Source organism: Diabrotica virgifera, chromosome 7, assembly GCF_917563875.1.
Source record: "Diabrotica virgifera virgifera chromosome 7, PGI_DIABVI_V3a".
Taxonomy (NCBI): Eukaryota; Metazoa; Arthropoda; class Insecta; order Coleoptera; family Chrysomelidae; genus Diabrotica; species Diabrotica virgifera.
This window is the reverse complement of record NC_065449.1, coordinates 136,280,019-136,289,346: the sequence shown is the minus strand read 5'-3', so window position 1 is coordinate 136,289,346 and position 9,328 is coordinate 136,280,019.

Sequence of the window (9,328 nt, the reverse complement as noted above, 5' to 3'; positions counted from 1 at the left end):
TGGACAAACTGTTTTTTCTTCATTTTGTATGATGTAGAACAAAAATATGCATACAACCCTAAATTTTCACTTTTCTATCACCATCCGTTATTTTTTTAATAGATATCTAAATATTTGCCTCTTCTTCTATATAAATAAAAATAAATGTTTGTATGTATGTACCTTATAGACTCGCAAACTATGCATTTGATCGTATGATGATCTTAATCAAAGTTGTTGCGCATGAACCCGGGAAGGTTTCTGAGTTGGTACGATTAACCTTAGAGAAAAAAGGGATTGCCCCCCGAATTTTTTTTTAATTTTCTTGGTCAAACTGTTTTTTCTTAATTTTATATTACGTAGAACAAGAATATGCATACAACCCTAAATTTTCACTTTTCTATCACCTTCCGTTATTTTTTAATAGCCATCTAAATATTTGCCTCTTCTATATAAATAAAAATGAATGTTTGTGTGTATGTACCTTATAGACTCTCAAACTATGCATTTGATCGTATGATGATCTTAATCAAAGTTGTTGTGCATGAACCCGGGAAGGTTTCTGAGTTGGTACGATCATCCTAAGAGAAAAGGGGGCTTGCCCCCAGATTTTTTTAAATTTTTTTGGACAAACTGTTTTTTTTTAAATTCTATTAGATGAGGTCCAAAAATATACATACAACCCTAAATTTTCACTTTTCTATCACCATCCTTTATTTTTTAATAGCCATCTAAATATTTGCCTCTTCTATATAAATAAAAATGAATGTTTGTATGTATGTACCTTATACATTGTACATTATACTATGCATTTGATCGTATGATGATCAATCAAAGTTGTTGAGCATGAACCCGGGAAGGTTGTTTTCTTTTAGAAGGGAATTTCCGCCGACCGCCGCCGTGATTATTGAGAATCGAAAAAATTAATAATAGTGGGTGTGATATTGTTGGATTTGTGAGAAGTCAAAGACTCTTATGGCTGATACATGTCTAGAGACAAGAAGATACAAAAACAATAACAAAAATACATATTACAATGGATGTCGATAGGAAAGCGAAATAAAGGAGAGCTTAGAACCAAATGGTTGGTTGACTTTGAAGAGGAACTGAAAACTATGAATTTACGACAATGGAGAAGAACGTAACTAGACAGGCAAAAACCAATCCAGGGTTATGATGTCAAAATAACAAGAATAATTCAAAAATACATACACCACTGAATTTTTACCCTTCTATCACGGACCCTTATTTATTAATAGCCAGATTAGTAACTTAATAATTTCTAACCGAGTTTGATAACTGACCAATTATAATTATCGGTTTGAAGACCAGTTATCCACTCCAGGCGTCTAACGGTGTCACTTCTTACTCAGTAAACAGCAATATAGTTCAAATTAAAGAGTCTCAGATGAAGAATTCACCATTAAAAATAGTAAATAGTTATTTAAATCTAAGACTTTTCGTGTTGAAAGATCTTTCTGGTATATCCTTAATCTGCGACTTTAACAATTTATAAGACCGCAGACGACGAATATAGAAAACAAAAAGGATTCCTTGCAATCACATTCCGTTTTCATTCGTCTACGAAAAGGACAGAAGAGGAATTTTCTAGTACTCAAATCTGAGTAAAGACAGAAAAGTAAAAGATGGTTTTGCTTGTTTTCGATTCAGAGGGATGCATAATCGCTGGACAGTTGTTTCCACCGTTTCAGGCTTTTTAAAACAGCGCTAGCGTGCACTCCTCTGAATCGAAAAACAGCTCAACCATCAATTTAAGGGGAATTTGAAAGATCATTCAAATTCCCATTGTGACGCGATCCAGCGACATCTCTTAACAAATTGAAGAGTATCAGATGCAGAATTCACCATTAAAAACGGTAAATAGTTATTTAAATCTGAGACTTTCCGTGTTGAAAGTTCTTTCTGGTAGATCCTTAATCTGCATTCCTCTGAATCGAAAACAAGTAACACAATCTTTTACTTTTCTATCTTTACTCAGATTTGAGTACTAGAAAGTTCCTCTTCTGTCCTTTTCGTAGACGAATGAAAACGGAATGTGATTGCAAGGAATCCTTTTTGTTTTCTATGTTCGTCGTCTGCGGTCTTATAAATTGCTAAACTCGCAGATTAAGGATGTACCAGAAAGAACTTTCAACACGAAAAGTCTCAGATTTAAATAACTGTTTACCATTTTTGTCGCAGATGACAGATATCGCTGGATCGCGTCCCAATGGGAATTTGAATGATCTTTAAAATTCCCCTTAAATTGATGGTTGAGCTGTTTTTAGATTCAGAGTAGTGCACGCTAGCGCTGTTGAAAAAGCCTGAAACGGTGGAAACAGCTGTCCAGCGATTGTGCATCCCTCTGAATCGAAAACAAGCAAAACCATCTTTTACTTATCTATCTTTACTCAGATTTGAGTACTAGAAAGTTCCTCTTCTGTCCTTTTCCTAGACGAATGAAAACGGAATGTGATTGCAAGGAATCCTGTTTGTTTTCTATATTCGTCGTCTGCGGTCTTATAAATTGTTAAAGACGCAGATTAAGGATGTACCAGAAAGAACTTTCAACACGAAAGGTCTCAGATTTAAATAACTATTTACCATTTTTAATGGTGAATTCTGCATCTGAGACTCTTCAATTTGTTAAGAGATGTCGCTGGGTTGCGTCCCAATGGGAATTTGAATGATCTTTAAAATTCCCCTTAAATTGATGGTTGAACTGTTTTTAGATTCAGAGTAGTGCACGCTAGCGCTGTTGAAAAAGCCTGAAACGGTGGAAACAGCTGTCCAGCGATTGTGCATCCCTCTGAATCGAAAACAAGCAAAACCATCTTTTACTTATCTATCTTTACTCAGATTTGAGTACTAGAAAGTTCCTCTTCTGTCCTTTTCCTAGACGAATGAAAACGGAATGTGATTGCAAGGAATTCTTTTTGTTTTCTATGTTCGTCGTCTGCGGTCTTATAAATTGTTAAACTCGCAGATTAAGGATGTACCAGAAAGAAATTTCAACACGAAAAGTCTCAGATTTAAATAACTATTTATCATTTTTGTCGCAGATGACAGATGTCGCTGGATCGCGTCACAATGGGAATTTGAATGATCTTTAAAATTCCCCTTAAATTGATGGTTGAACTGTTTTTAGATTCAGAGTAGTGCACGCTAGCGCTGTTGAAAAAGCCTGAAACGGTGGAAACAGCTATCCAGCGATTGTGCATTCCTCTGAATCGAAAACAAGCAAAACCGTCTTTTACTTATCTATCTCTACTCAGATTTGAGTACTAGAAAGTTCCTCTTCTGTCCTTTTCCTAGACGAATGAAAACGGAATGTGATTGCAAGGAATCCTTTTTGTTTTCTATGTTCGTCGTCTGCGGTCTTATAAATTGTTAAACTCGCAGATTAAGGATGTACCAGAAAGAACTTTCAACACGAAAAGTCTCAGATTTAAATAACTATTTACCATTTTTGTCGCAGATGACAGATGTCGCTGGATCGCGTCCCAATGGGAATTTGAATGATCTTTAAAATTCCCCTTAAATTGATGGTTGAGCTGTTTTTAGATTCAGAGTAGTGCACGCTAGCGCTGTTGAAAAAGCCTGAAACGGTGGAAACAGCTGTCCAGCGATTGTGCATTCCTCTGAATCGAAAACAAGCAAAACCGTCTTTTACTTATCTATCTCTACTCAGATTTGAGTACTAGAAAGTTCCTCTTCTGTCCTTTTCCTAGACGAATGAAAACGGAATGTGATTGCAAGGAATCCTTTTTGTTTTCTATGTTCGTCGTCTGCGGTCTTATAAATTGTTAAACTCGCAGATTAAGGATGTACCAGAAAGAACTTTCAACACGAAAAGTCTCAGATTTAAATAACTATTTACCATTTTTGTCGCAGATGACAGATGTCGCTGGATCGCGTCCCAATGGGAATTTGAATGATCTTTAAAATTCCCCTTAAATTGATGGTTGAGCTGTTTTTAGATTCAGAGTAGTGCACGCTAGCGCTGTTGAAAAAGCCTGAAACGGTGGAAACAGCTGTCCAGCGATTGTGCATTCCTCTGAATCGAAAACAAGCAAAACCGTCTTTTACTTATCTATCTCTACTCAGATTTGAGTACTAGAAAGTTCCTCTTCTGTCCTTTTCCTAGACGAATGAAAACGGAATGTGATTGCAAGGAATCCTTTTTGTTTTCTATGTTCGTCGTCTGCGGTCTTATAAATTGTTAAACTCGCAGATTAAGGATGTACCAGAAAGAACTTTCAACACGAAAAGTCTCAGATTTAAATAACTATTTATCATTTTTGTCGCAGATGACAGATGTCGCTGGATCGCGTCACAATGGGAATTTGAATGATCTTTAAAATTCCCCTTAAATTGATGGTTGAACTGTTTTTAGATTCAGAGTAGTGCACGCTAGCGCTGTTGAAAAAGCCTGAAACGGTAGAAACAGCTGTCCAGCGATTGTGCATTCCTCTGAATCGAAAACAAGCAAAACCGTCTTTTACTTATCTATCTCTACTCAGATTTGAGTACTAGAAAGTTCCTCTTCTGTCCTTTTCCTAGACGAATGAAAACGGAATGTGATTGCAAGGAATCCTTTTTGTTTTCTATGTTCGTCGTCTGCGGTCTTATAAATTGTTAAACTCACAGATTAAGGATGTACCAGAAAGAACTTTCAACACGAAAAGTCTCAGATTTAAATAACTATTTACCATTTTTGTCGCAGATGACAGATGTCGCTGGATCGCGTCCCAATGGGAATTTGAATGATCTTTAAAATTCCCCTTAAATTGATGGTTGAGCTGTTTTTAGATTCAGAGTAGTGCACGCTAGCGCTGTTGAAAAAGCCTGAAACGGTGGAAACAGCTGTCCAGCGATTGTGCATTCCTCTGAATCGAAAACAAGCAAAACCGTCTTTTACTTATCTATCTCTACTCAGATTTGAGTACTAGAAAGTTCCTCTTCTGTCCTTTTCCTAGACGAATGAAAACGGAATGTGATTGCAAGGAATCCTTTTTGTTTTCTATGTTCGTCGTCTGCGGTCTTATAAATTGTTAAACTCGCAGATTAAGGATGTACCAGAAAGAACTTTCAACACGAAAAGTCTCAGATTTAAATAACTATTTATCATTTTTGTCGCAGATGACAGATGTCGCTGGATCGCGTCACAATGGGAATTTGAATGATCTTTAAAATTCCCCTTAAATTGATGGTTGAACTGTTTTTAGATTCAGAGTAGTGCACGCTAGCGCTGTTGAAAAAGCCTGAAACGGTGGAAACAGCTGTCCAGCGATTGTGCATTCCTCTGAATCGAAAACAAGCAAAACCGTCTTTTACTTATCTATCTCTACTCAGATTTGAGTACTAGAAAGTTCCTCTTCTGTCCTTTTCCTAGACGAATGAAAACGGAATGTGATTGCAAGGAATCCTTTTTGTTTTCTATGTTCGTCGTCTGCGGTCTTATAAATTGTTAAACTCGCAGATTAAGGATGTACCAGAAAGAACTTTCAACACGAAAAGTCTCAGATTTAAATAACTATTTACCATTTTTGTCGCAGATGACAGATGTCGCTGGATCGCGTCCCAATGGGAATTTGAATGATCTTTAAAATTCCCCTTAAATTGATGGTTGAGCTGTTTTTAGATTCAGAGTAGTGCACGCTAGCGCTGTTAAAAAAGCCTAAAACGGTGGAAACAGCTGTCCAGCGATTGTGCATCCCTCTGAATCGAAAACAAGCAAAACCATCTTTTACTTATCTATCTTTACTCAGATTTGAGTACTAGAAAGTTCCTCTTCTGTCCTTTTCCTAGACGAATGAAAACGGAATGTGATTGCAAGGAATCCTTTTTGTTTTCTATGTTCGTCGTCTGCGGTCTTATAAATTGTTAAACTCGCAGATTAAGGATGTACCAGAAAGAACTTTCAACACGAAAAGTCTCAGATTTAAATAACTATTTACCATTTTTGTCGCAGATGACAGATGTCGCTGGATCGCGTCCCAATGGGAATTTGAATGATCTTTAAAATTCCCCTTAAATTGATGGTTGAGCTGTTTTTAGATTCAGAGTAGTGCACGCTAGCGCTGTTGAAAAAGCCTGAAACGGTGGAAACAGCTGTCCAGCGATTGTGCATCCCTCTGAATCGAAAACAAGCAAAACCATCTTTTACTTATCTATCTTTACTCAGATTTGAGTACTAGAAAGTTCCTCTTCTGTCCTTTTCCTAGACGAATGAAAACGGAATGTGATTGCAAGGAATCCTTTTTGTTTTCTATGTTCGTCGTCTGCGGTCTTATAAATTGTTAAACTCGCAGATTAAGGATGTACCAGAAAGAACTTTCAACACGAAAAGTCTCAGATTTAAATAACTATTTACCATTTTTGTCGCAGATGACAGATGTCGCTGGATCGCGTCCCAATGGGAATTTGAATGATCTTTAAAATTCCCCTTAAATTGATGGTTGAGCTGTTTTTAGATTCAGAGTAGTGCACGCTAGCGCTGTTGAAAAAGCCTGAAACGGTGGAAACAGCTGTCCAGCGATTGTGCATCCCTCTGAATCGAAAACAAGCAAAACCATCTTTTACTTATCTATCTTTACTCAGATTTGAGTACTAGAAAGTTCCTCTTCTGTCCTTTTCCTAGACGAATGAAAACGGAATGTGATTGCAAGGAATCCTTTTTGTTTTCTATGTTCGTCGTCTGCGGTCTTATAAATTGTTAAACTCGCAGATTAAGGATGTACCAGAAAGAACTTTCAACACGAAAAGTCTCAGATTTAAATAACTATTTACCATTTTTGTCGCAGATGACAGATGTCGCTGGATCGCGTCCCAATGGGAATTTGAATGATCTTTAAAATTCCCCTTAAATTGATGGTTGAGCTGTTTTTAGATTCAGAGTAGTGCACGCTAGCGCTGTTGAAAAAGCCTAAAACGGTGGAAACAGCTGTCCAGAGATTGTGCATCCCTCTGAATCGAAAACAAGCAAAACCATCTTTTACTTATCTATCTTTACTCAGATTTGAGTACTAGAAAGTTCCTCTTCTGTCCTTTTCCTAGACGAATGAAAACGGAATGTGATTGCAAGGAATCCTTTTTGTTTTCTATGTTCGTCGTCTGCGGTCTTATAAATTGTTAAACTCGCAGATTAAGGATGTACCAGAAAGAACTTTCAACACGAAAAGTCTCAGATTTAAATAACTATTTACCATTTTTGTCGCAGATGACAGATGTCGCTGGATCGCGTCCCAATGGGAATTTGAATGATCTTTAAAATTCCCCTTAAATTGATGGTTGAGCTGTTTTTAGATTCAGAGTAGTGCACGCTAGCGCTGTTAAAAAAGCCTAAAACGGTGGAAACAGCTGTCCAGCGATTGTGCATCCCTCTGAATCGAAAACAAGCAAAACCATCTTTTACTTATCTATCTTTACTCAGATTTGAGTACTAGAAAGTTCCTCTTCTGTCCTTTTCCTAGACGAATGAAAACGGAATGTGATTGCAAGGAATCCTTTTTGTTTTCTATGTTCGTCGTCTGCGGTCTTATAAATTGTTAAACTCGCAGATTAAGGATGTACCAGAAAGAACTTTCAACACGAAAAGTCTCAGATTTAAATAACTATTTACCATTTTTGTCGCAGATGACAGATGTCGCTGGATCGCGTCCCAATGGGAATTTGAATGATCTTTAAAATTCCCCTTAAATTGATGGTTGAGCTGTTTTTAGATTCAGAGTAGTGCACGCTAGCGCTGTTGAAAAAGCCTGAAACGGTGGAAACAGCTGTCCAGCGATTGTGCATCCCTCTGAATCGAAAACAAGCAAAACCATCTTTTACTTATCTATCTTTACTCAGATTTGAGTACTAGAAAGTTCCTCTTCTGTCCTTTTCCTAGACGAATGAAAACGGAATGTGATTGCAAGGAATCCTTTTTGTTTTCTATGTTCGTCGTCTGCGGTCTTATAAATTGTTAAACTCGCAGATTAAGGATGTACCAGAAAGAACTTTCAACACGAAAAGTCTCAGATTTAAATAACTATTTACCATTTTTGTCGCAGATGACAGATGTCGCTGGATCGCGTCCCAATGGGAATTTGAATGATCTTTAAAATTCCCCTTAAATTGATGGTTAAGCTGTTTTTAGATTCAGAGTAGTGCACGCTAGCGCTGTTGAAAAAGCCTAAAACGGTGGAAACAGCTGTCCAGCGATTGTGCATCCCTCTGAATCGAAAACAAGCAAAACCATCTTTTACTTATCTATCTTTACTCAGATTTGAGTACTAGAAAGTTCCTCTTCTGCCCTTTTCCTAGACGAATGAAAACGGAATGTGATTGCAAGGAATCCTTTTTGTTTTCTATGTTCGTCGTCTGCGGTCTTATAAATTGTTAAACTCGTAGATTAAGGATGTACCAGAAAGAACTTTCAACACGAAAAGTCTCAGATTTAAATAACTATTTACCATTTTTGTCGCAGATGACAGATGTCGCTGGATCGCGTCCCAATGGGAATTTGAATGATCTTTAAAATTCCCCTTAAATTGATGGTTGAGCTGTTTTTAGATTCAGAGTAGTGCACGCTAGCGCTGTTAAAAAAGCCTAAAACGGTGGAAACAGCTGTCCAGCGATTGTGCATCCCTCTGAATCGAAAACAAGCAAAACCATCTTTTACTTATCTATCTTTACTCAGATTTGAGTACTAGAAAGTTCCTCTTCTGTCCTTTTCCTAGACGAATGAAAACGGAATGTGATTGCAAGGAATCCTGTTTGTTTTCTATATTCGTCGTCTGCGGTCTTATAAATTGTTAAAGACGCAGATTAAGGATGTACCAGAAAGAACTTTCAACACGAAAGGTCTCAGATTTAAATAACTATTTACCATTTTTAATGGTGAATTCTGCATCTGAGACTCTTCAATTTGTTAAGAGATGTCGCTGGGTTGCGTCCCAATGGGAATTTGAATGATCTTTAAAATTCCCCTTAAATTGATGGTTGAACTGTTTTTAGACTCAGAGTAGTGCACGCTAGCGCTGTTGAAAAAGCCTGAAACGGTGGAAACAGCTGTCCAGCGATTGTGCATCCCTCTGAATCGAAAACAAGCAAAACCATCTTTTACTTATCTATCTTTACTCAGATTTGAGTACTAGAAAGTTCCTCTTCTGTCCTTTTCCTAGACGAATGAAAACGGAATGTGATTGCAAGGAATCCTTTTTGTTTTCTATGTTCGTCGTCTGCGGTCTTATAAATTGTTAAACTCGCAGATTAAGGATGTACCAGAAAGAACTTTCAACACGAAAAGTCTCAGATTTAAATAACTATTTACCATTTTTGTCGCAGATGACAGATGTCGCTGGAT